Below are 21,574 nucleotides of genomic sequence, written 5' to 3' on the forward strand. Positions count from 1 at the left end.
TTCCACAGGGGCTTATTTGCCAATAAACTGGTGTGTGTGTTAGGTGTAGTGGATTCCATCTGTGTTCCAGTACATGCAAATGGTTTGCGGTTTGGAGGTCTCTGATCTGTTGGCAGGTTTTTAGTGAGTACATCAGAGTTTGCAGGTTTATGTGTCATGACCTTATCCTGTGTGAGAGGAGAGGTGTGTGTGCTGACAACCTGTTTGATGTCCTGTTTGTTATGTGACAAGATTGATTCCAGTTTTATGGTATAATTACATCTCTATAAGCAGGAAAAAGCAGGGTACAGTTAGGTTTCTCCTATCCATGGTAAGAATAAATCCAAGCCAATTAAAAAGAGAAGGTATTTATAGGTTCATAGGTATGTACTAGGCTGATGGCCCTAGAGCCTTTACACGCCTAGCCCATAGGATTACCCTGGCATTGTGCCATCCAACCTTAATTCCCAGTGCCTCTGTCGAGTAGAGCTACTGGAGTGATCCCTGGGGTGAATTTTCTATTTTCCATCCACTCATCAAGATTTCTCTTGAAGAAGGCCAGTGAGGTGCTCTGCTTGACATGTATGGGAAGTCTATTTCATAGGATGGGCAGTCTCTGGGTTATGAACCTGTCCCTCCAGCATGTTCTGTTAATTGTGGTAATGAGGTTAAGGTCTCTGGAGCGTGTGGTGCAGAGGGAATGGGATTTCTTTGGATGCAGCATTTCTAACAGAGTTGGGTCAGATATAGCTTTGTAAATCAAGCAGAGATCACCTCCAAGCAGGCGATATGAGACAGAGAATACTTGGAGTTTTTTTGAGTCTGTCCATCCATATAAGACAAATGTTTAGGGCCTAGGATCCACTTTGTGAGGTACTTTTGCGGCCTCACCAGTTGTTGCAGGTGTTTAGTGAGGTACACTCCAAATGGGGCATTGTACTCAATGATTGGTCTAATGAGGGAAGAGGAGAGGGAGACAATGACCCCTATCTTCCTGGATGCAAAACCCTTAGTAATGAGATGTGCCACATAGGACTTTTTGACTACAGTGGCAATGTGGGGGTCAAAAGAGAGGTTGATGTCAACCTGTGTTCCCAGATCTCTTAGAACGCCTTCTGTGTTCAATGGACTACCATCGATGTGGTAATTCATGAGAACTGGGTTTTTCCCAAAGGGATGACGACAAATTTTTTGGCATTGAGCTTAAGGCTATGGTTCTGACACCAGTTGTTGGTCTCAGTAAGGCCTTTCGTAGGATGCCATAATTTGGGGAGTTAATAATAGCTCCCAACTTGCAATTGTTTGTGAAGTTTGTCAGCCAGAGTGTTGGCATGGACTTCAGAGAAGTAGATGCCAAACAGGAGAGGACCCAGGACCAAACCCTGTGGGATTCCACTCGTGACTGGTCGGCAGTCTGACGTGGAGTCATCTATTTTCACACTGTGGGTTCTATCTGTGAGCCAGTTTGCAACCCATCTAGTAATATGGGGGTTGATGCCTAGCTTACTGAGTTTGTCTATGACTCCTGAGTGGGGAATGGTATCAAAGGCCTTGGTGAGATCAAGGTAGGCTGCATGAACCACCTCGCCTTCATCCACAGCTCTGGTGACTGACTCAAAGAAGGTGACCAAGTTGAGCAGGCATGATCTGCCCTTCACAAAACCAAACTGTGTGGGATCCAGAGTTTGAAGATTCCCTATATCCTTGTTTATAAGGTCCAGGATGATGCGTTCCATTCCTTTGCATATCAGACTCGTCAGGCTAATGGGGCAATAGTTCCCAGTCTGTAGTCGCTCCTCCTTTGTGGAGAGGGATGACTGTAGCACTGCGCCACTTGGTAGGGACAGGGCACACAGGTGAGGTGCCAGTTCACTCTGTAGTTCATGTAGAACACAGCCAGGGATATTGTCAGGTCCCATAGAAGCAGTATTCTTGGCCTTGGACAGTCCTGTTATAACCTGTGCAGCAGTAATACTGGGTGCCTTCAATCTACTGGTATTGTGACTGGTCCTTTAGTGGGGGGGGGGGGGTAAAGTTGGCACTGAATCTGTCGGCCAGTATATTGGCAATAACTGTTGGCTCAGTATAGGAGGTACCATTTTGCAGTAGCTCAGAGCAAATCTGGACATTGCTGTGGAGATTCTTTACATAACTATAGAATACCTTGTAGTCGTCTGTACTATCTGCTGCAATTCTGTTTTCATAGCTAGCCTTACAGGATTTGATGAGGGATCTTTTTGTTGAGGCTACTAAGGGAGTTTTTCCAGTCTTGGGACCTCATCGTATTCTGCATCAGTTTCCTCCTTCTGTTGTAGAGTTTGTTTATGGCAGGGGACCACCAGATTGGCTTCCTTTTCTTTTGGAGGAGAGTGTCTTGGTTCTACTGGGTATGGCAAGATCCATGCATTTGTGTACGTGTTCGTACAGTGCATTGGTGTATGATTCAGCGGTCAGGCAACTATTCTCCATTTGCATGGGTGCCATGAAGTTAGTCACCTCTGTCTTTAGAAGCCCAAAGTTAGCTTTGGAGAAGTTTTTCATGGTGGTTACCTTTGCAGGGGGTGGGGGGGATTTCCAAGGTGATTAGTTTGTTGTCGGACCTAACCAGGGAGGAGTTGACTATTGGTGTAGAGCAATGGTTACCCATGTTAGTAATGACCAGATAAAGGATGTTCTACCTCTAGTGGGGGTAAGAACGAGCTGGTCCAGGGTATTGGAATTAATGAATTCCAGGAAATATGGGCAAGTGTATTGGTGCAGGAGTACTTTTCCCAGTTAATGGAGGGGTAGTTGAAGTAGCCCAGTAAGAGAGTGTAAGATTGGACCCTAATATTCTCCAGAGTGCTTATTAGTTAAGCGCTTTCATCCATATGCAATCTAGACTTCATCACAACTAATGTGAATGCAAAAATATACCCTGTTTAAATACCTTCACCATCTAATAAGGCTAATACTGATATGAATAAATGCAGTGCCTGTTTTTATTTGTCAATTAATTATGATTTTAAGGTCAGGAAACACTGATTGTAACAGTAAGGAAGTGGTTAAGTCAGGGGAAAGCAGCAGACCCAGGTAAGGTCACAGCAGATATGATAAAGATGCTGGGTGAGACAGGGGAGAAATGGCTCCTGAGGGTACTAATAGCAGTGTGTAGAGAAAGGCACATCCCAGATGACTAGAGAATAAGAATACTCGTGCCACTATACAAGAACAAAGGGGACAGCCACAACTGTGGGCAGTACAGAGGCATCAAACTCCTATAGAATTGCATAAAAGTTCTGGACAGGATGACTGATAATCGGATATGCAGAGCAGCAGAATGTAAGATGGAGATGAGCAGTTCAGTTACAGATCAGGATGCAGCACAACTGACCTGATGTTTGCAGTGAGAAAGACACTTGAGAAGAAGCTAGAGATGAGGAGAAAGTCCAAATGGGCATTCCTAGACTTGGAGAAAGCATATGACAAGGTCCCAAGAAAGCTGATCTGGGCAGTACTGTGATGGTCTGAAGTCCCAGAAACATTGGTAGAATTAGTACAGGCTATGTACAAGGACCCAATAACTCAGGTGCGAACAGTGTTTGGTCTCACACAGGGGATCCCAGTGGGAGTAGATGTACACCATGGTTTAGCTCTGAGCCCACTGCCATTCATACTGGTGATGGACTACATTAGCAAACAGGTTGGAGGGGATAGATCAACAGAGTTGCTGTATGCAGATGATGTGGCATTACAGGCGGACTCTGAGCTAGAACTTCAGCAAAGGATACGAGAATGGAATGCAAAACCAAAGGCACACTGGATGAAACTAAGCACAAATAAGACGGTGGTAATGGCGGCAAACTTGGGGAAATTAGAAGAAGCTGAGAATAGAGATAGAAGGGAAGATAGAACAGATGCACAGCTTCAAGTATCTGGGAGGGGTGGCATAGGAGAAGGGAAGTCTGAATGAAGAGGTCAAAGCTAGAATCAGAGGAGCTGCAGCCAACTGGAAGAGAGTGTCAAGTGTAGTCTATGACAGAAGAATGCCAACGAAGCTGAAAAGTAAGGTGTAAAAGACAGTGGTGTGACCAGTACTACTGTATGGTACAGAAACCTGGGCAGTAAAGGCAGAACAGCTGAAGAAGCTAGAGGTGATGGAAATGAAGTGCCTGAGAAGGGTGGTAGGATGCACACTGTGGGACAGCCAAAGAAATGAGGACATAAGAGCAGAAGCCAAAGTAGCTCCAACTGCAGAAAAGATCAAAGAGAACAGATTATGGTGGTTTGGACACGTGCAAAAAAGCAGAAGACAATCTGGTGAGTAAGACTTGGGTAGACAGGAAAAAGGTAAGAGGAAGCGAAGATGTCCAGCAAAGAGGTGGATGTATTGTGTGAAAGATGATCTGCAACAGTTAGGCATGAGTGTTGAAGAAGGCAGGAGTGTGGCACTGAACTGAGAGAGTTGGCAGCAGTTAACATGATACCCCGACCCATGTAGAAAAAAAAATGGGAAAAGGGGGGCTGATGATGATAATGAGTAAGGGAGTGGTTTACCTTGCCTACTATGACTTTTGTCATGACTATTATGTGAGCAAAATGGAGCAGTCACTCAAGGAGAATCTATGAACATTACTATGAAATCGGGAAAAAAAAATGCCAACAACACCCTTTCTAAACACAAGTTAAAATGCAATAATAATAAAAGGTTTTATTTCTTTGTATTAGAAAAAGTATTAGTTAACCCTGGAGGGGGCCTGGGAGTTGAGATTACAATATAGGGAGTTTATTTGGCAGATTAGGTTGAATGCCAGTGTGTTCCCAGGCTTAAATTATGCTATTTCTATAAGTGGTGCCCTTAAAATAGGAGCATCAAAATTATGAACTTTTAATAATGTGTATGTATCATTCATTTATTTTAATTAACTACCATAAAAGGACACTGTTGCTTTAAATATTTATTTGCTTTTTACACTAATTACTGCTTAATTTATTGAACTGTGAGGGTATTTAGAGTATGTTTTTGCATTCACATTAGTTCTGATGAAATCCAGACTGCATATGGACAGAAGTGCTTAACTAATAAACCCCTTCTCTTTATTCCTTGGCTTGGTTTTATTCTCACCCTGGGTATTGTTGACAGCTTTACGATCCTGGTGAAGAGACCTAACTGTGCCTCACTTTTTTGGAGTTATTTGGTTGTACTAGTGAGGATGCTCTGCTTTTATGGTTTAGTTGTTTCTCAGAGCTTACAGTATGTCTTCCCTGGATTTGTTCATTGAAAACAAGCCTAGTAATGTACCTGGTGTTGCTACCAACAACAGTAGAATGGTTTGTTCCGCTGAAGCCCTTACTAATAACTTGACTCTGCTTGTTGAACTCTTCACTCGTGCTCAATTCTGCACAATTTTACCCTTCTGCCAATGGATTCCCACCCCAAAATACAAATTGCCTCAATTCAGAAGCACCCAATGGATCCTCTGTACTCCTCGCATCATTCCGAGGGACATGATTTCTCCTATTCATCAGCAAACAGTTATATGACCTCGAACTCAGAGAAATGAAGTTCATACTATGCACTCACAGGATTCTGAGGATCATGCTAATGGTGTTTTGGATAACAAACATCTTAATTTTGACTTGGCAACCTGGCTTCAACCATCCCATCTGGTCTTTGGCAGGAATAAGCACGGTGATGATGATGTAAGTTAATCTTTTAATGCTCAGCTTAAACTTTTTAAAGAAAAATTAACTAAATTTAAAACGTTGCAGCTTGATAACCTATATTTGAAAGAATGTGTTAATGAAAGAGTACTCAGAGGGCTACATCTTTGGAAGCTCCCTAATGAGGTTATAAATGATTGTGAACTCTATTATCAACTTATTTCTTTATTTGATGAATGTGGCTGTTGGCTGATGGGTCTGATGACTCAACATAACAAGAAAATTATGGCAGAATTAATTAAGAAAATAGAACAAATAGATGCTGCCCTCAAAAATGATTTACTATTTGATATTAAACAGTCTGGTTATAATATTTTTCGGCATGTTGATGGGACTATTGACAAAGTCAAGTAAAGGAAGGTCCAGAAACTGGTGACAGATGAAAATTAATACAAGGGAACTGCATACTGTAAACCCAAATTCCTTGTCAACCAGCATGGCATACATGAGGTTGACCAAAATAATATCAATAGATTTGGGGAAATGGATGATACCTTACAAGCTGTTGGTGGGAGTGATAGTAATTTTTTAGACTCTTAAGAATGTCCCCCCACTGCACCAATCTGAGAAGACAGGACACAGATGCAAGACTCAAGCGCCATCCCTAACAAATTACAACAAATCCAAAAAGAAGATGGGGGACAAAATCGGCAGGTGAGAGAAGAGAGATGATGTCATTATTAATATCAATTAATGCAGGCGTATATATTAGTTCTGGCCTGAATAATTTTCCAGTCACGCTTTTTGATGTCACCTTGATGGTACCTTTTTTGATGGTGATTTTGAAGCCACTATTCTTGATGATTCTGCAGCTCCTTTGGTGCCTTAAGCATATCATAGACCTCTTATTTTAGACTTTGCTGGTTTTAAAACATGTGACTACAGTAATATGGCATTGATGAAAGACATTTGAAATTTTTTAGCAAGGTTTTTATTTTGGTACCTAAATCTTGAACTAACATTGATGAAGTGCTTATTGATCTTAAGTTGTTTATATGTAAGCTCAATTAGAAATTTTTTTTGGTGACAATATTACTGATCACAGCATTGGAAAGGTTTCTAGAAAGAGTACATTTAATTCTGTTTGTTTGGCACCCTACCCTTTCATTATATGAAAAATTCTGTAAAAAGAATATTTGTAATTTATATAAGAGATTTTCTGGCAGAAGCTCTAATTTGGCAGACACTGAGAAGGAATTATTAAGAGAACTCTCCAGTTGTATGGAGGTGAAGTATATGAAACCTGACAAAGGAGCATGGAATCACTGTAATGGATACGACTGATTACACCAGTGGAATGTTTGATTTATTGAACAATGAATCCCAGTATGTCAGGGTTTCTATTAATGAAGCCAACAGAGCTTATTGCAAAATAGATGTCTTTCTTCAGGGTTTACCCAACCAAGATATTACTGGCTACAAACTTCATAATTTCCTTAAAGTAGATTTTCCCATTATGCCTGCTACCCTGAAAAATTCATAAATCCCCCCATGCATCTATAGTGGCTGCCTCCAGTTCTAAGACACACCCTTTAGCTCTACATATCGACAGGAACTTAAAAGCCTTTTTTATGACTACTCATACATTTTTAAAGATTCATGGGACTTTTTTTTCAAAAATGTTTTTATTCATTTTATAGGACAATAACTTAACAGTATAGTAACAAGAAAAAAAAACAAATAAACTATATACAATGTCCATAACTAAAAAAGCAATATATTTTAGGAGAATACTTAATATTTCCCTAACAGATTAGACAATTTTGTCGAAGCAATTAAATAAGGTGTTGTATTGTTAGTCCTTGCTTTTACAGTCGCAATCTCATTCTTACACATATTTCAAAAGATGAACAAAACTCTACTTTAAAGACAGGAGTAGACTGGGATTTCCAATATTTAGTAACAATTTTCCTTGCTATAGAGAGGATAGGCCATAGTAAAAGTATTTGGTTTTTAGGAATGACTTCAGGAACATGTACACTGAAAAGGATAAGGGAGTCATAAATTCTACAGTTGTCATTCCATAGAGCTTTACAAAGATATTTAAAGTCTAATCAAAATGGGGAAGTTATTTTGCAATTAACAATCATATGTATCCAGTCAGCACCAGGGTGTCCACATTTCCAGCATTTCATTTCATCTTTCTTGTACATTATTCCTAGTCTATGTTGGGTAAAAAAATCCATGGAAACATTCCCATGTGTATACACATGCTAGAACAGGGAAGATGTGCATTCCTTTACTGACTGTAAACACATTTTTTAAATCTTTTTCTGAGAATACTTATCTATTAATTTCAATTGAGTAATTCCAATAAGAAACACCTGTTTTGCTAAAATCATTTCTGAGAATTTTATAAATAACAGATATGAATGAAGTGTTCTTGGGTGCGGTATTAATTATTGTTGAGATAAAATCCAAGATTTTTAAATTACTCTTATTGTAAGTCTCTAATGAGGGTATGAGCTTAGTATGGATAAAATCCTTACAAGTTTGGACATCCAGCCAATTGCAATTTTGCAAACAATATCTGCTGATCAAATAGTCTGAAGAACTTATTAGCTGACAGAAATTGATTCCAATAAAATAGGTCACCCTTCTTAAATTCTAACATTTTCTGAGTATCAAAAGATATTAAACATTCATTTGTGTAGGCAATAGGAAACATAATTATTAATAAATTCTTAATTAATTGATTGGAAAACATAAGCTTTTTAAGGTTTATAAGAAGTGTGAGAACTTGAATGTATATTTTTAAAATCCATATAAATATGTTTGTATGTATTTGAGTATATGGTTCAAGCAATGTCCTATTACTAACAATAAGTAAAGTTTCATGTATTGATTTCCAATATGATGTATAAGAAGTATTATTTCAGAGTAACACTATGTTAATAAATGGGGAGTTTAAATAAAAATCAATATTTGGAAACCCTACACCTCCTTCATCCCAGCTTGTAGTGTGCCAGAAAAGAGAAATTCTTGGTTATTTGGGATACCAAAGGAAGTGGAGTAATAAGTTATTCATTTTTTGTTTAATGTTTACAGGTGGGGGAATTATTAGAGCTTGGCCAATGGATATGACTTTGGGTAATAGTATCATTTTGATTAGTCTGTCTTCAAATGTGAAGAAGAGTCTGTTCCAGCTGTCAGTTAGACTAGTAATTGAGTTTATAAGTTGCTGGTAATTAGAGGAGTGATTTTTTTATAATTAGATTCAATAATGATACCTAGATATTTAATATGCGTACCGTCCCAGTTTATGTCTCTTTTTGATCTAAGTTTCCTAGTAACATTTTTATTCACTAGAAATGCCTGAGTTTTGCTGTGATTGAATTTTAGACCAGAGATGTTTGCAAAGAAATCTAGATTACGTAATAGGAGATCTACTGAATTTTAAATATCATTAGAAGTTATTAGCAGGTCATCAGCAAACAGTTGTATTTTGGGGGATAATTTGTCTGACACTTTGACACTTTATATCCTTTAACACTGTCATTATTTCTAACATGATTTGCAAAAGGCTCAATAGCCAGGGCAAAGTCTAATGGGGAGAGGGGGCACCCCTGTTTAGTGCATCTTAATATTTTGAATGAGCTAATAGATAAGATCCAACCTTTACATAGGCTATTGACTTTTCATACAGTTTTTTAATTAATCCTATAAAGTTTGGGGGGAAATTGTATTTTTGCAGAGCTTTAAACAGATATGGCCAACTTAGGGAGTCAAAAGCTTTATCTATATCAAGGCTTAAAATAGAAAGCTAATTTTTTCTTGTTTGTCAAGTCTATTAAGGACAGTAATCTAATTATTGTCTTGTACCTTTCTGTTTTTGACAAGCCAGGTTTGGTCTTCATGACAATACTGAAAGAACATTATTTAATCTGTCTGCTAAGACAGAAATGAATATCTTATAATCAATGTTAAGCAAATAAATTGGCTGGTATGATGTACAAACACTGGGCTCTTGATTTGGTTTTAAGATGGGGGAGATGATAGACTATTTCCATGAGGGAGGAATGTTTGCTGTAGTTCTAACTTCTTGGAATGCAATGAGTAAGACTTTCAAGATGTTATCAGGTAAGAGTTTGTAAAATTAGGAATTAGACCATCCAGCCCTTGTGATTTTTTTGTCTTCAGTTTTTTTTTATTTGTTCCTTTAATTTTTTTAAAGGAAAAGGATTTGTCTATGTTATTAATATTGTGTTTGGATAACTTCTTTTGAATACTCTTAGTAATAAAGTTGTCTATACTTTTGTTATCACTTGTAGATGAGTTATTATTAATATACTTGTAATGGTTTTCAAAACAGAAGATATTTTTAGATCTGTAACTTTGATAGCCTGATTATTTCTAGTGTATATTATTTCTTTTGTATGACTTTTTCATTTAAATATTTAGATCTAACCTTGATCCTGTGCATACTCTTATGATTAATTGAGTAGGATTGTAATCTGATTTTTCCAGATTTATTGATATTTTATGCTGCGTGATATCCTGACATTCCTTGTTCAGTTCACGTGTCAAGTAATGCAGATTTGTCATTTGATGTAAGTTTTAGTTTATGTCTAACAGTTTTTATCCCACTCTTTCCTTTTATTTATATACAGTAAAAACAAAATTAAAACTCCAGCAAAGGTAAAACTTCCACTGAGTGACTACCCAAACCTCTCGTATCAGAGGCACATGGGATATATGCAAATGATCCTTATGAACATCAGGTGTTTCAGCTAATTGGCAATTCTGAATGTCCATGACTTGTTTCATCGTTTTACTGGACAATGTCAGGCCAATAAAGCCAAACCCCACTAGCTGTGGATATGCATATTCCGGCCTTGTTATGACCTCTGATACAAGAGATTTGGGAGGTCACTCAGTGGAAGTTTTAGCTTTGCTGGAGTTTTCATTTTGTTTTTACTGATTGGTTTTTCGGTGACCTTCTTACTTATTGTTTTAGTTTGTTTTTTTCAGTGACCTTCTTACTTATTGTTTAATTTGTTGTTTGGGATATTTTTACAGTGACCCTAATGATAATGGACATCAGTTGGGTATAACAGCCCTGTGTCTCTAATGCTTAGTCAAACACACTGCTTGTGTTGTGCCTACGAGGTCATAACAAGTCCGAAATATGCATATCCACAGCTAGTGGGGTTTGGCTTTATTGGCCTGAAATTGTCCAGTAAAACGATGAAACAAGTCATGGACATTCAGAATTGCCAATTAGCTGAAACACCTGTGTTCATAAGGATCATTAGCATATATCCCATGTGTCTCTGATACAAGGGATTTGGGAGGTCACCCAGTGGATGTTTTAGCTTTGCTGGAGTTTTTATTTTGTTTTTACTGATTAAGAAAGAAGGTCACTGAAAAACCATTGTTTTATTTATATACCAACTTTTGACTTGACCATGCAAGACTACCTTTAATGTGTCCCATAGTATAATATCTGAAACCTCTTCATTATTATTGGTGTCTAGGTAAAGCTTTATTTCATCTAGAAACCATTCTTTAAATCCTTGTACTGTTACTAGATAAGCAAGTGTTACACTGAAGGGGATAGCATTGTGGTCAGACATAGGGTATGATGTCAGTATTACATTATCAGTTTTGGCTAGTAAAGAACTGGTTACAAATACTTTGTCTATGTTGGTCTGTGTGCCAAATCTGTAAAAATAGTGAGAATACTTCAGGGAGGATAATAATATTTTTATACAGTCAATGTCAATTAGGTTTCTGTCTTTTATGTAGTTATTCAAGTGTTTGGCAACAGGGGACTTGAAGGGCTTAGAGCATGTGATATCAGTGGAGGACAAGATACAATTTAAATCACCTGCTAATAGTAACTCACCTTTTGACTTTAATGTTATGGCGTCCAAATGTTTTTTTCACAGTTTTAGTCACAATACCCGGTATCCAGTAGGTGTTTGCAAACGTGTACATCTTTTTATCTAGTTTTAGTATGACTAAAGCGAGCCAAGCATACCATCATTGCTTGAGTATGAGTCAACTATTTTTGGAATGCTCATTGGATTTTCTGTGCAGAATTAGGACACCGCTTGTTTTATGGTTGTAGTCTGAACTTACCAAAATCTTATAATCCTTAAAAGTTAATTTGTTTAGATCTTTTGTTACCAAGTGGGATTCCTGAATGAATGTAAAATCTGCTTTATGTAGCATTAATACTTGTTGACGCTACTCATTTTCATTAGGTTGTTCAACCCATTGACATTAATAGATATAATGTTATCAATTGATGGAGACTGCTATTATAAGTAAAACTGAAAAGTGCATTCCTTGATTCATTATGACCAATACATTTTTTAAAATTGTTATGGATAATTTAAAAACTGCAAATTTGAAAATAAATGTGTATATTATAATAACCTTCTGCATGGATAAACTATATCCAGGCTTACTGTACAATTCCTAGAAGCCACAAACTAACCCTCTCATGACATCTAGTGGGAATTCCTGGCTACTGCAGGTTAACAGCAAGCAGAAGGGAAACTGCATGTACATTAAAAACATACAAAAGGAAAAATTCAATTTAATATACTATGCATGCATGAACTGGGCGGCCGCATTGGTGCAACGGTTAGCGTTGCCACTTCACAGCAAGAGGTTCTCCGGTTCGATCCTCGGCCGGGGTGCCTTCTGTGTGGAGTCTGCATGTACTCCCTGTGGTCGCGTGGGTTTCCTCCGGGTACTCCAGTTTCCTCCCACATCCCAAGACATGTTGTAGGTGGATTGGACACTCTAAACTGGCCCTAGGTGTGAGTGTGTGCATTTGTGTGTTGGGCGCCGGGCTGGCAACTTGACACTGTAAAACTCCACTGCCAATCATGAGCAGACAGGTGATCCGTTGTGGCAACCCCTAACCGGGAAAAGCCGAAAGAAGAAGAAGAAAAATGTATGCATGAACTAAGAACATGAAGTTGTACACATTTTCATAAAATTCTTTTTATCTAAACAAACTAAGATAAAATTGATTAATCCTAATAATTATTTGCTGCCAAGAGTGAATATAGGACTGTAATGTCATTAAAGGAGACAGGAAAAAAGATGCATTTAAAACTGTCAGAAACATATTTGTAATTTTTATTTAAATTTTGGTGTAATTCAGATTAAATAAATCACTATTTACAGTAAAACATATGCTTATAAGACTTTTTAGATAAAAAAATAAATTGCTAAATGAATGAAAACACAGTTCAAATCATCATTTTTGAATCTGATTGGCTGTTAAGAGTTCAGTGAAGAGAAAAAGGTTCAGAGGTCATGCCTACTTACTGAAGACATCACAGATTGTTTCTCAGGAATCTGTGAGCTAACTGAAGCCTTTAGAAGACTGAGCTTGTCACAAAAGTTGTCAAAATTCCGTCAAAGTCATAAGTAGGTGGGAATTTTCTAGTGAAGTGAAGCTTTTAAGCATAACTTGTAAAATGATGAATATTTAAAATAAAGGTTCCAAATTACCAACAACATACAGCTATAAGATATATTAGCTAAATGGAGTATACTGTAGAAGTTCAGTTAAGTAGTAAATGTATATATAATAATAAAATGCCACTATTTTTTTAATTATTTAACATTAACACAGTAAGCATTTCTCTCTCCTGCAGTGATTAATTACTATGACATTAGGACTAAAACAGAAATGGAAGGCACATACATGAAGAAATAAGTATAGGATATAAAGGAAATATATATAAATATATGAAATGAGTGATTTTATACCATTTCACTAGTGCTATGCCATGTATATAAAGAGATAAAAGTATAAAATTGTGGTTTGCAGTTGGATAAGATTTTGATTTATTTGAATTTTTGAGTATTATACATTATTTATAAAGTTAGCATTGTTGTGGGAAAGATAATAGGAGAAAACAAGTTACAGTACCTTCTGTGTGTGATTCCACATTATTCAAAGGGAAGAAAGCAAAAACTTGCATTAAATGTAAAGTTATGTATAATCATTTGTCTCCGGGTTACTTTTTTCTTTAATAGTGCACTCATTCTTTGAAGCTTGTCTTTTTAGGTTAATTGAAGAAGCCATGGGTTCAGGTCAACTTAAAAGGTTCTTTTTTTGGACAAATGTGGATGCTTCTTCGAGAGAATCAAAAGTTTTCTTTCCTTCTGGCAGGGATAGTCTTATTTTTGCTGGGAATATGAGTTGTCCTTCGATTCCCATGCTGTGGGGTGGACTTCCCATGCATGTCGGGCAGGGTGCCTCACTGCCCCTCTTCGGGAGAAATCTTGAAGAGTGGATCGGAAGTAGAAAATTCACCCCAGAGATCACTCTACTCGACAGAGGCACTAGGAACTAAAGGTTGGATAGAACGATGCCAGGGTAATCATATGGGCTAGGCTTGTAAAGGCTCCAAGGCCATTAGTCTAGTACACACCTATGAATCTATGATTCCTTCCTTTTTGAATGATTTTATTAGAGGGGCACATGCTCTTCTTTTGGACATTACAAGGGGTGAAAAGTCATTGTCAAACCTGATAGTTTGGTCACCAATTTTTAATGAAGCAATGGACCAGGCAGTTCTTAAAACAAGGTCTTTGTCCTGAGTGAAAATACATTTTACAATAATAGATCTTGGACAACTGTTTTTACTGACTACAGTAGTTAAAGTCCTGTGTGCCCATTCTATCCCAAAGGATAGTGCTTTAGGCAGGTTTACGATTTTATGAATCAAAGAAGTAGGGAAATTAATCATATTGTCCCCCTCCATCTGTTACGGAATGCCACGGATTCTTATGTTGCTTCTCCTGGTTCTATTCTCAATGTCATACACCCTTTCAATGAGTCTGGTGTTTTCTTGAAGAAGAAAGTCTGTTTTTCTCTCTTTCTGTTAATCTGTAGTCTATATTTGTTATAGAATCTTCCAAAGCAGCAATTTGGGCAGTTTGCTGTTTAAGCACTTCATTTAATAGGGTTATTTGTATGGTTGTATCTTTTTTATATTGTCCACTTTTAATTTTAATTTATCTATTTTACCCAAGTCTTGAACTGTAGTAGGAATTGCCTGTATTTTTTTCTTCACTGGAGTTTCTTGCTGAGAAAATTTGGAGCTCCTCATCTTCATTTGTGAATGTGGCTTCAATGTCCATTCTATTTGAAAGTTTGACAGGAAAATATGAAAATTTTAGCTTCAAAATTACATCCAATTTGTAGCTTACAACTTCCAGAATCTGATTTTAGTAGTTTCAGGTCTTTGTTGGTGAAATTAAATAAAAAAATCCTGTCAGAAAAAAAATGGAAGACTGCACAGCTCAAAAACTCTGCTGCTTTCAGCTTGCCATCCAAGCCATGCCCCTATTCACTGGACTTTTTAAAGAATATTAAGCAGGATACTTCAGTGATGATTTAAATTTTAGCTACTCTTGATATTGCGGATCTTTTTTTTCCTGCATTCCCCATGACATTGGGGTGAATTGGTTTAGAGAAGCCTGCTGTGCTTGTAGTTCCTTTCTAATCAAGAAATTAATATTCTTTGTGATTTCATCATAATGGTTTTAAACAACTATTTGTTTTTTGAAGTTGAATATTTTAAACAGAGCAAGGGTGTAGCTATGGGGTGTGCCCCCCCCCCCTTATGCGATATGACATTATGGCATTGAGAACACATATTTAAATCTGGACATATGGAATATGGTTGCTTTCTTTCGATATTTAGATGATATATTTTTATTATGGAAAGGCATGACAGAGCATCTCTATGATTTAGTGGACTTTTTGGTTCTACAACCTTGTTTTTATGGTTCACATTCAAATACTCTATGGATGGCATAAGTTATTTTGATGTTAGCATAGGAAAGACTACATGGAGTCATGTTTTTTGGTCCCAGCTTTTTTAGGAAATCCACCTTTTTAATATTTTTTACATTTTGATAGTAACCATTCAATGTTTCAAAAAGAATGCCTGGTTACAGGTCAAATGATCAGAATGTCCAGGTTAATCTCTTATGTTGGACGGTTTCTGATAGAAATTGAGAAACTTATGAGTATCTTTCTGGAAAGGGGGTACCCTTAAAACTTACTAGAAAAGCTTAAAAGTGAGGTGATACATGAAAGACATATTAAGATGTTCTGATCCTTATTAGATATTGGTTTTGATAGTGTGATTAGTGGAACTAGACATGCTAAAGCAGATTGCACTATTGACTATGAATTGAGTATGGCCATTAAATATGGCAACAGGAATAACCAAATTAAGAAGATTTTGATAGACAACTGGAAATGTATTAACTATGATGAGACATGGAATACGTTTTTGGGTGGGAAACCAGGTTTTACTCACAAATTACAATTTTATTTAAAAGAAAGTTTAGAATTTGGAATAGGGAGACTACCATCTAATAAGGCTAATATTGGTATGAATAAATGCAGTGCCTGTTCTTATTGTAAATTTATTCATCAGAACACTACTTTAACCTTAAGGTCAATTAATTATGATTTTAAGACCAGAGAACACTAACTGTAACAGTAAGGGAGTGGTTTACTTCGAATACTGTGACTTTTGCAATTTCTATTATGTGGACAAAATGGAACACTCACTCAAAAGGAGAATCCATGAACTCTACTAGGATGCCAACAACACCCTTTTTAAATACAAATTAAAATGCAATAATAATAATACAAAGTTTTATTTCTTTGTATTACAAAAAGTATTAGTCAACTCTGGGGGGGGGCTGGGAGTTGAGATTACAATATAGGGAGTTGATGTGGCAAATTAGGTTGAATGCCAGTTGTGTTCCCAGGCTTAAATTATGCTATTTGTATAAGTACTGCCCTTAAAAGAAGAGCATCAAAATGATGAGCTTTTACTAATGCGTGTGTGTCATTCATTTATTTTAATTAACTATTGTAAAAGGATGTTTGATTTGCTTTGAACACTGCTGCTTTAAATATTTATTTGCTTTTTACACTAATTATTACTTAATGTATTAATTGAACTGAAAGGATATTTAAACAGGGTATGTTTTTACATTCACATTAGTTCTGATAAAGTTCAGATTGCATATGGATGACAGCACTTAACTAATAAACACCTTCTCTTTTTTTCTTGGCTTGAATTTATTCTTACCCTGGATATTGCTGACAGATCGTCTTGGGCAGACCTAACTGTAACTAGCTTTTTTGTGGTTATTTGGTTGTACTAGCGAGGCTGCTCCACTTTTAGGATAATTACATCTCTCACATAATATGTTTGTTTCCTTTAAGAGTACAGGAAGCATATCCAGAAAAACAACAGCTCAGTGTTTTTAGCTAATGAGCAAATGGTACAGAAAATAAAATAAACAAATGAATTAACAGCATACAATACCAAAAACAGGTCTAAAGATATTAACAAAAAAGTCAGATACAAGTAACGGTCACTCTTTAAAAAAGTGTTTAGCTCTACATACAAGTACATACAAGATCTACACATAAGTCAGAAGTGCAAAGAGTTTACCAACTGCCACTTCTGGACATAGCCCATGATATTCCCCCTTGCACCCAAATGGATATAAAACAGACAAAGGCTGCATTATACCGCTCAACCTGGAAACCACAAATATCTTGACAAAGGCCTGTGAAAAATAGGTAAAAATCTGTATGCTGATTAACATAAGATTTGCATACATAACTATGTAACCCTGGCCACTCCAGTGAAATTGAGGGATACCAACTTTGAAACGCAAACTGTAGAACAGACAGCCAAAATATGGCCCCATAGCCAAGACCCTGTAGTAAATGGTAACCATTTTTTTTCACTTTGAAATGTTTACCAATTATGTTCATTGGGAAGGGAGAAGACAATGAACCTTAGGATTTTGTTTTTGGTGACTTGCAGTATGTGGGTTTTATGGTAAAAGTAGGGTGTTTAATGGTCGGCAATATTTTAATCTTAGCAAAAGAATATTACAGTTTGCTAGGACCTCCAAAACTCATTCTCCATGGGCTACTGATCAGTGGCATAGCTAGAGTTTGTCTTTGAGTTTGCTGCCCTTCTCCCCCCTCACAATCATGGTCGAATGGCCCCCCCGCAGCCATTCTAATGTCCCATTACTTGGTTATTTTGCCCCATTTACCATAAACACTGTAATGTGCATACTGCTTTACTTATACAATGATTTGGATTTAATTTGAAACTTTTATTTTACCTTTTATAGCACAAACACTAATAGACATCATCTGCTAAACAAAGCAATGCAGTCTCACAATGAAAACAGACTTAGCACTAAGACTTTTCTCCCTTGAAACTCACATTCAATGAAACAGCACTGAGACTCACATTCAAAGAAAATGCATCTGGCCAGTGGCGGTTGAAGATTACCTTTGGACTGTTTTCAAATCACATATACCATTTTCAAATCATAGGCCCCTTGCACACGAAACATACATGTGTTCTTTTGCTACATCTTCCTGATTGTATTAAATTATATTCCTTGCATAATAGAGCACACTTGTTAGAGTGTGTGTTAAAACAATGAAACAAAATGCATGAACCAATTTCCGAACATTTCCATCATAAAAGTCTACTCAACCTTCTACAATCCACGAGTATCAGTAAATATGCACAATCTCTGCAGAAGTAAAAGTTGTCTAAATAATTCCATATTAAGGAGATCTGTAACTAAGACGTTGCTGCTAGCAAACAACTTTATATTCCATTGTTTCATCTACAAATAAAGTGCCTGTTGCCCTTGAAAAATAAATTGCCTGTGTTACATTAAAAAAATGATAAGCTAGTAATAACTGATAACAGGTTAATAGTTACTGGGTATCTCTGCCAAAGAAAACATTCTCAGGACTGCAGCATCTACCCTCTTTAAAAGTACAACACAGTACAGTATCAGCAATCCATCTACATACTGTAGGAGTATAACCCACAGCTTTCTGCATCAAAAGCAAGTTTTCTACCTGCTGTGCTACTAACAATACAAACAGACTTGGAATAAGCAGCAATAAACATCTCTCCCCCTAAAGAACTATGCAGCACAAGAAATATGGAAAAAGCCAAAATGTATTGGTGGAGGGGGGAACAAAGGCCCAAAACCAGGGACACATTTTAAACATTGCTTGTGTAATCTTAGAAAAGTTGCTAGAATAACATGTTGCACATTACCATGCATTTCCTGAAAGACAGGAAGACGCACTTAAATGGCTATCATTATTTAATGAATTCATTTCTCACTGACTTGCCAAAAAAACACAAATTTTAAGAGGAGCAGAACAAAAGTATGAGCCAAACATTTCAGACATTCTGTATTGGACAGTTGAGAACTATGGACTTAACTCCTTGAATCACAAGTGGTGGTGGTATGGGTAGAGAATTTAGACTCTTGCTCCTAGTACCCAAGGTACAGGGTTTGAGTCTGAGTAACTCTAACCATCAGTTATACCCAAGTGTTCAATATAGAAAGGTTGCTGCAAAGAGGAAGTGCAATTTCTCTCACTACACTTAAATCATTATACACTCACACACACACACACACACACACACACACACACACACACACACACACACACACACACACAGTGATGCCTGCCGTTCAGTATATAAGCAGCTGCATAGAAAAAAAGTGTTCACTACAGAAGCTCTGTCCATTGCCTGCCGTTCAATACAGAAGCTAGAACCATTTCTATCAATACACTTGACTTGAGCGCACATAAACTGACCGACAAAGGGAAAACATTTCTCTCAATAATAACACAATGCACTTCCTGAATAAACACGTGGACCACTCCGACTCTGCAGCAAGTTAAATTAAATTATGTCTAGGCATTCTGACAGGCTGTTTGTCTGCCTCATGAAAGCTGATGTCATCATGCATGCCCTGCACATGATGATGTCAGGAACAAATTAAAAAAAAATGGGAAATTCAGAAATTAAGGGGGCCACTCAGGAATTTGTGGCACCCCAATATTTTCTCCTCAAAACCAGTATTTTCTGAGGAATTCAGTACAGTTGAGAGGTGTGGGTTGCATAGACAAAATATTTTTGGCTAGGGATTGCAAAAAGTAACAGACTACAGCAGGGCCTATGAGCAGTGCCCACATGGTTGACAAAGCTGGAAACAAAACCAAAGCTGCTTTAATGACCTTGTATAACCACTTCAGATACTAGCTATGGATACTGTATATCAAGTTCCACAGGTAATCAATATATCCTGGAAGTGGAGAGTTGCACCACAAGACACCCAGGGGTGGTGCCTGTCTTCCACTTAAAGCATTTAATACTTTCTTTGCTTGACAGACATTTTCATCTGAGTAGGTTTCCAGAGTAGTTGCAGCTGTAAGAACTTTGGGTTTTGTAGTGACTACATTACCCTCACTTGGCCATTACTCACTTAGTACTCTGCTTCCTACGTGCCCCATATAATTAGTACCAGCATTTGCAAAATTGCATTTCTATCATCTAACCTTCTTGCACCCCTTTGTCACCCCTGTAGAAATCCTGTCAGATACAGATGCCAAATTTATGTCAGACCTGCTGGCAGGTTTGTGGAATTGTTGTGAACTAAAACTTTTAAAGACTATTTTTTTACCATCCACAGGCAAATGATCTGATGGAGAGGTTTAACTACACTGACGGCCATTCTGAAGACATTTTCAGACCAGTTTAAGAGGGAGTGGGACAAGTTCTTACCTTGTCTCCTCTTTCCATATGGGAAGGTGTCCCAGGAATCCATAGTTTTTTCATCCTTTCAACTTCTGTAAGTTCACAGGATGACAGGGGCCCTGTATTTAACTTATGAGGAGTGTATGTGTGTATATGTGTATGTGTGTGTGTGGACTCTATTGTACAATATGTCCTAAACTTCAGGACTAGGCTTATAGAGCTCATTGGGATGACCTCAGAGCACCAGGCACACAAGCAGGAATAACTCAGTGTCACACAGCAGCCAGAGTCAGGCTTCTGTTGTGCAGCAGGTGATTGTGCTTATTCCTGTCAGACACAAGCTACAGGCAACTTGAGGAGGGTTCTTTTCACCACTGTGAAAAATGACAGTTAACGATATGGTAGAGTCGTCACGCAGAAGCAAAGATTCTACCATGCTAACATGATAAAGCTCTAGCATGACAGAAAGGCCAGGTATTTTGTATCTGTTGTGGGTAGCAGGAGAAATTGGAGGGGGATACAGTGGTACATATTCTTGTTGAAAAGGCTCAGTCTGTGAATGAGCTAGCCCTCTCCCAGCAGCTGTCTCGTTTTATTTATTTACGTTTGTTTAACTCAGTAGGACACTGTTCAAACATGACCAGCTACCGGCACAGCCTGGGTTGTAAAATTCAACTGCAATCAGCAAACATGAAAAACAAAATACCTTTACAGTGTATAAAAAATGTATGGCTTTATTAAAATATGAGGTAGGCTGCAGCTGTACAAATGGAGGCAATTTTATGACTGACATGAAACACTGCACTCCAAAGCTAATATTAAACATAACATTTTAATACTACCTGCAGGCAGACTGTGTACACATACATAGACTGTAGAAGTCCAAAGGAGAGAGACTTCAATGACTAAGCAATAGAAAAAGATGGGATTGTCTTTGCTTGGTGGCGATTGTGTTGTGGAGTAGTGTCCACCTCATGTGGTAATCACAATAAGTCCCATATTGTGGCATTTGCAGTTCTTCTGTTAATATAAGTATTTGAAGATGGATCTAAATTTAGTGTTTTAGGATAGGTAGGTAAGAGTAGGGGAAGTGCTTGCCATAGTTATTACCAATAAAACAAAGCTGTTTTTATGTACAGTGGAGTTTCATTAGAAGGGTTTGGAGGACATAGCCTGGATTAGATTGGCTGCAGAGGTTGTAGTATGTTGTTTGTGTAAGTAGTCTAGTAGAACTAGAAACTGGGGATATGTTTACTGTTTACAAGGCATGTTGGAAC

At 37.5% G+C, this 21,574-nt stretch overlaps 1 protein-coding gene across 1 annotated transcript in view; it reads right to left on the reverse strand.

Moving 5' to 3' along the window:
* The window catches only part of TMEM104 (transmembrane protein 104), a 1,389,603-nt gene that overhangs the window by 1,170,299 nt on the left and 197,730 nt on the right, over positions 1-21,574 (reverse strand). The window lies entirely within an intron of this gene.

The sequence above is a fragment of the Protopterus annectens genome, chromosome 10.part0 (assembly GCF_019279795.1).
Source record: "Protopterus annectens isolate FY-2018-M chromosome 10.part0, PAN1.0, whole genome shotgun sequence".
Lineage (NCBI taxonomy): Eukaryota > Metazoa > Chordata > Ceratodontiformes > Protopteridae > Protopterus > Protopterus annectens.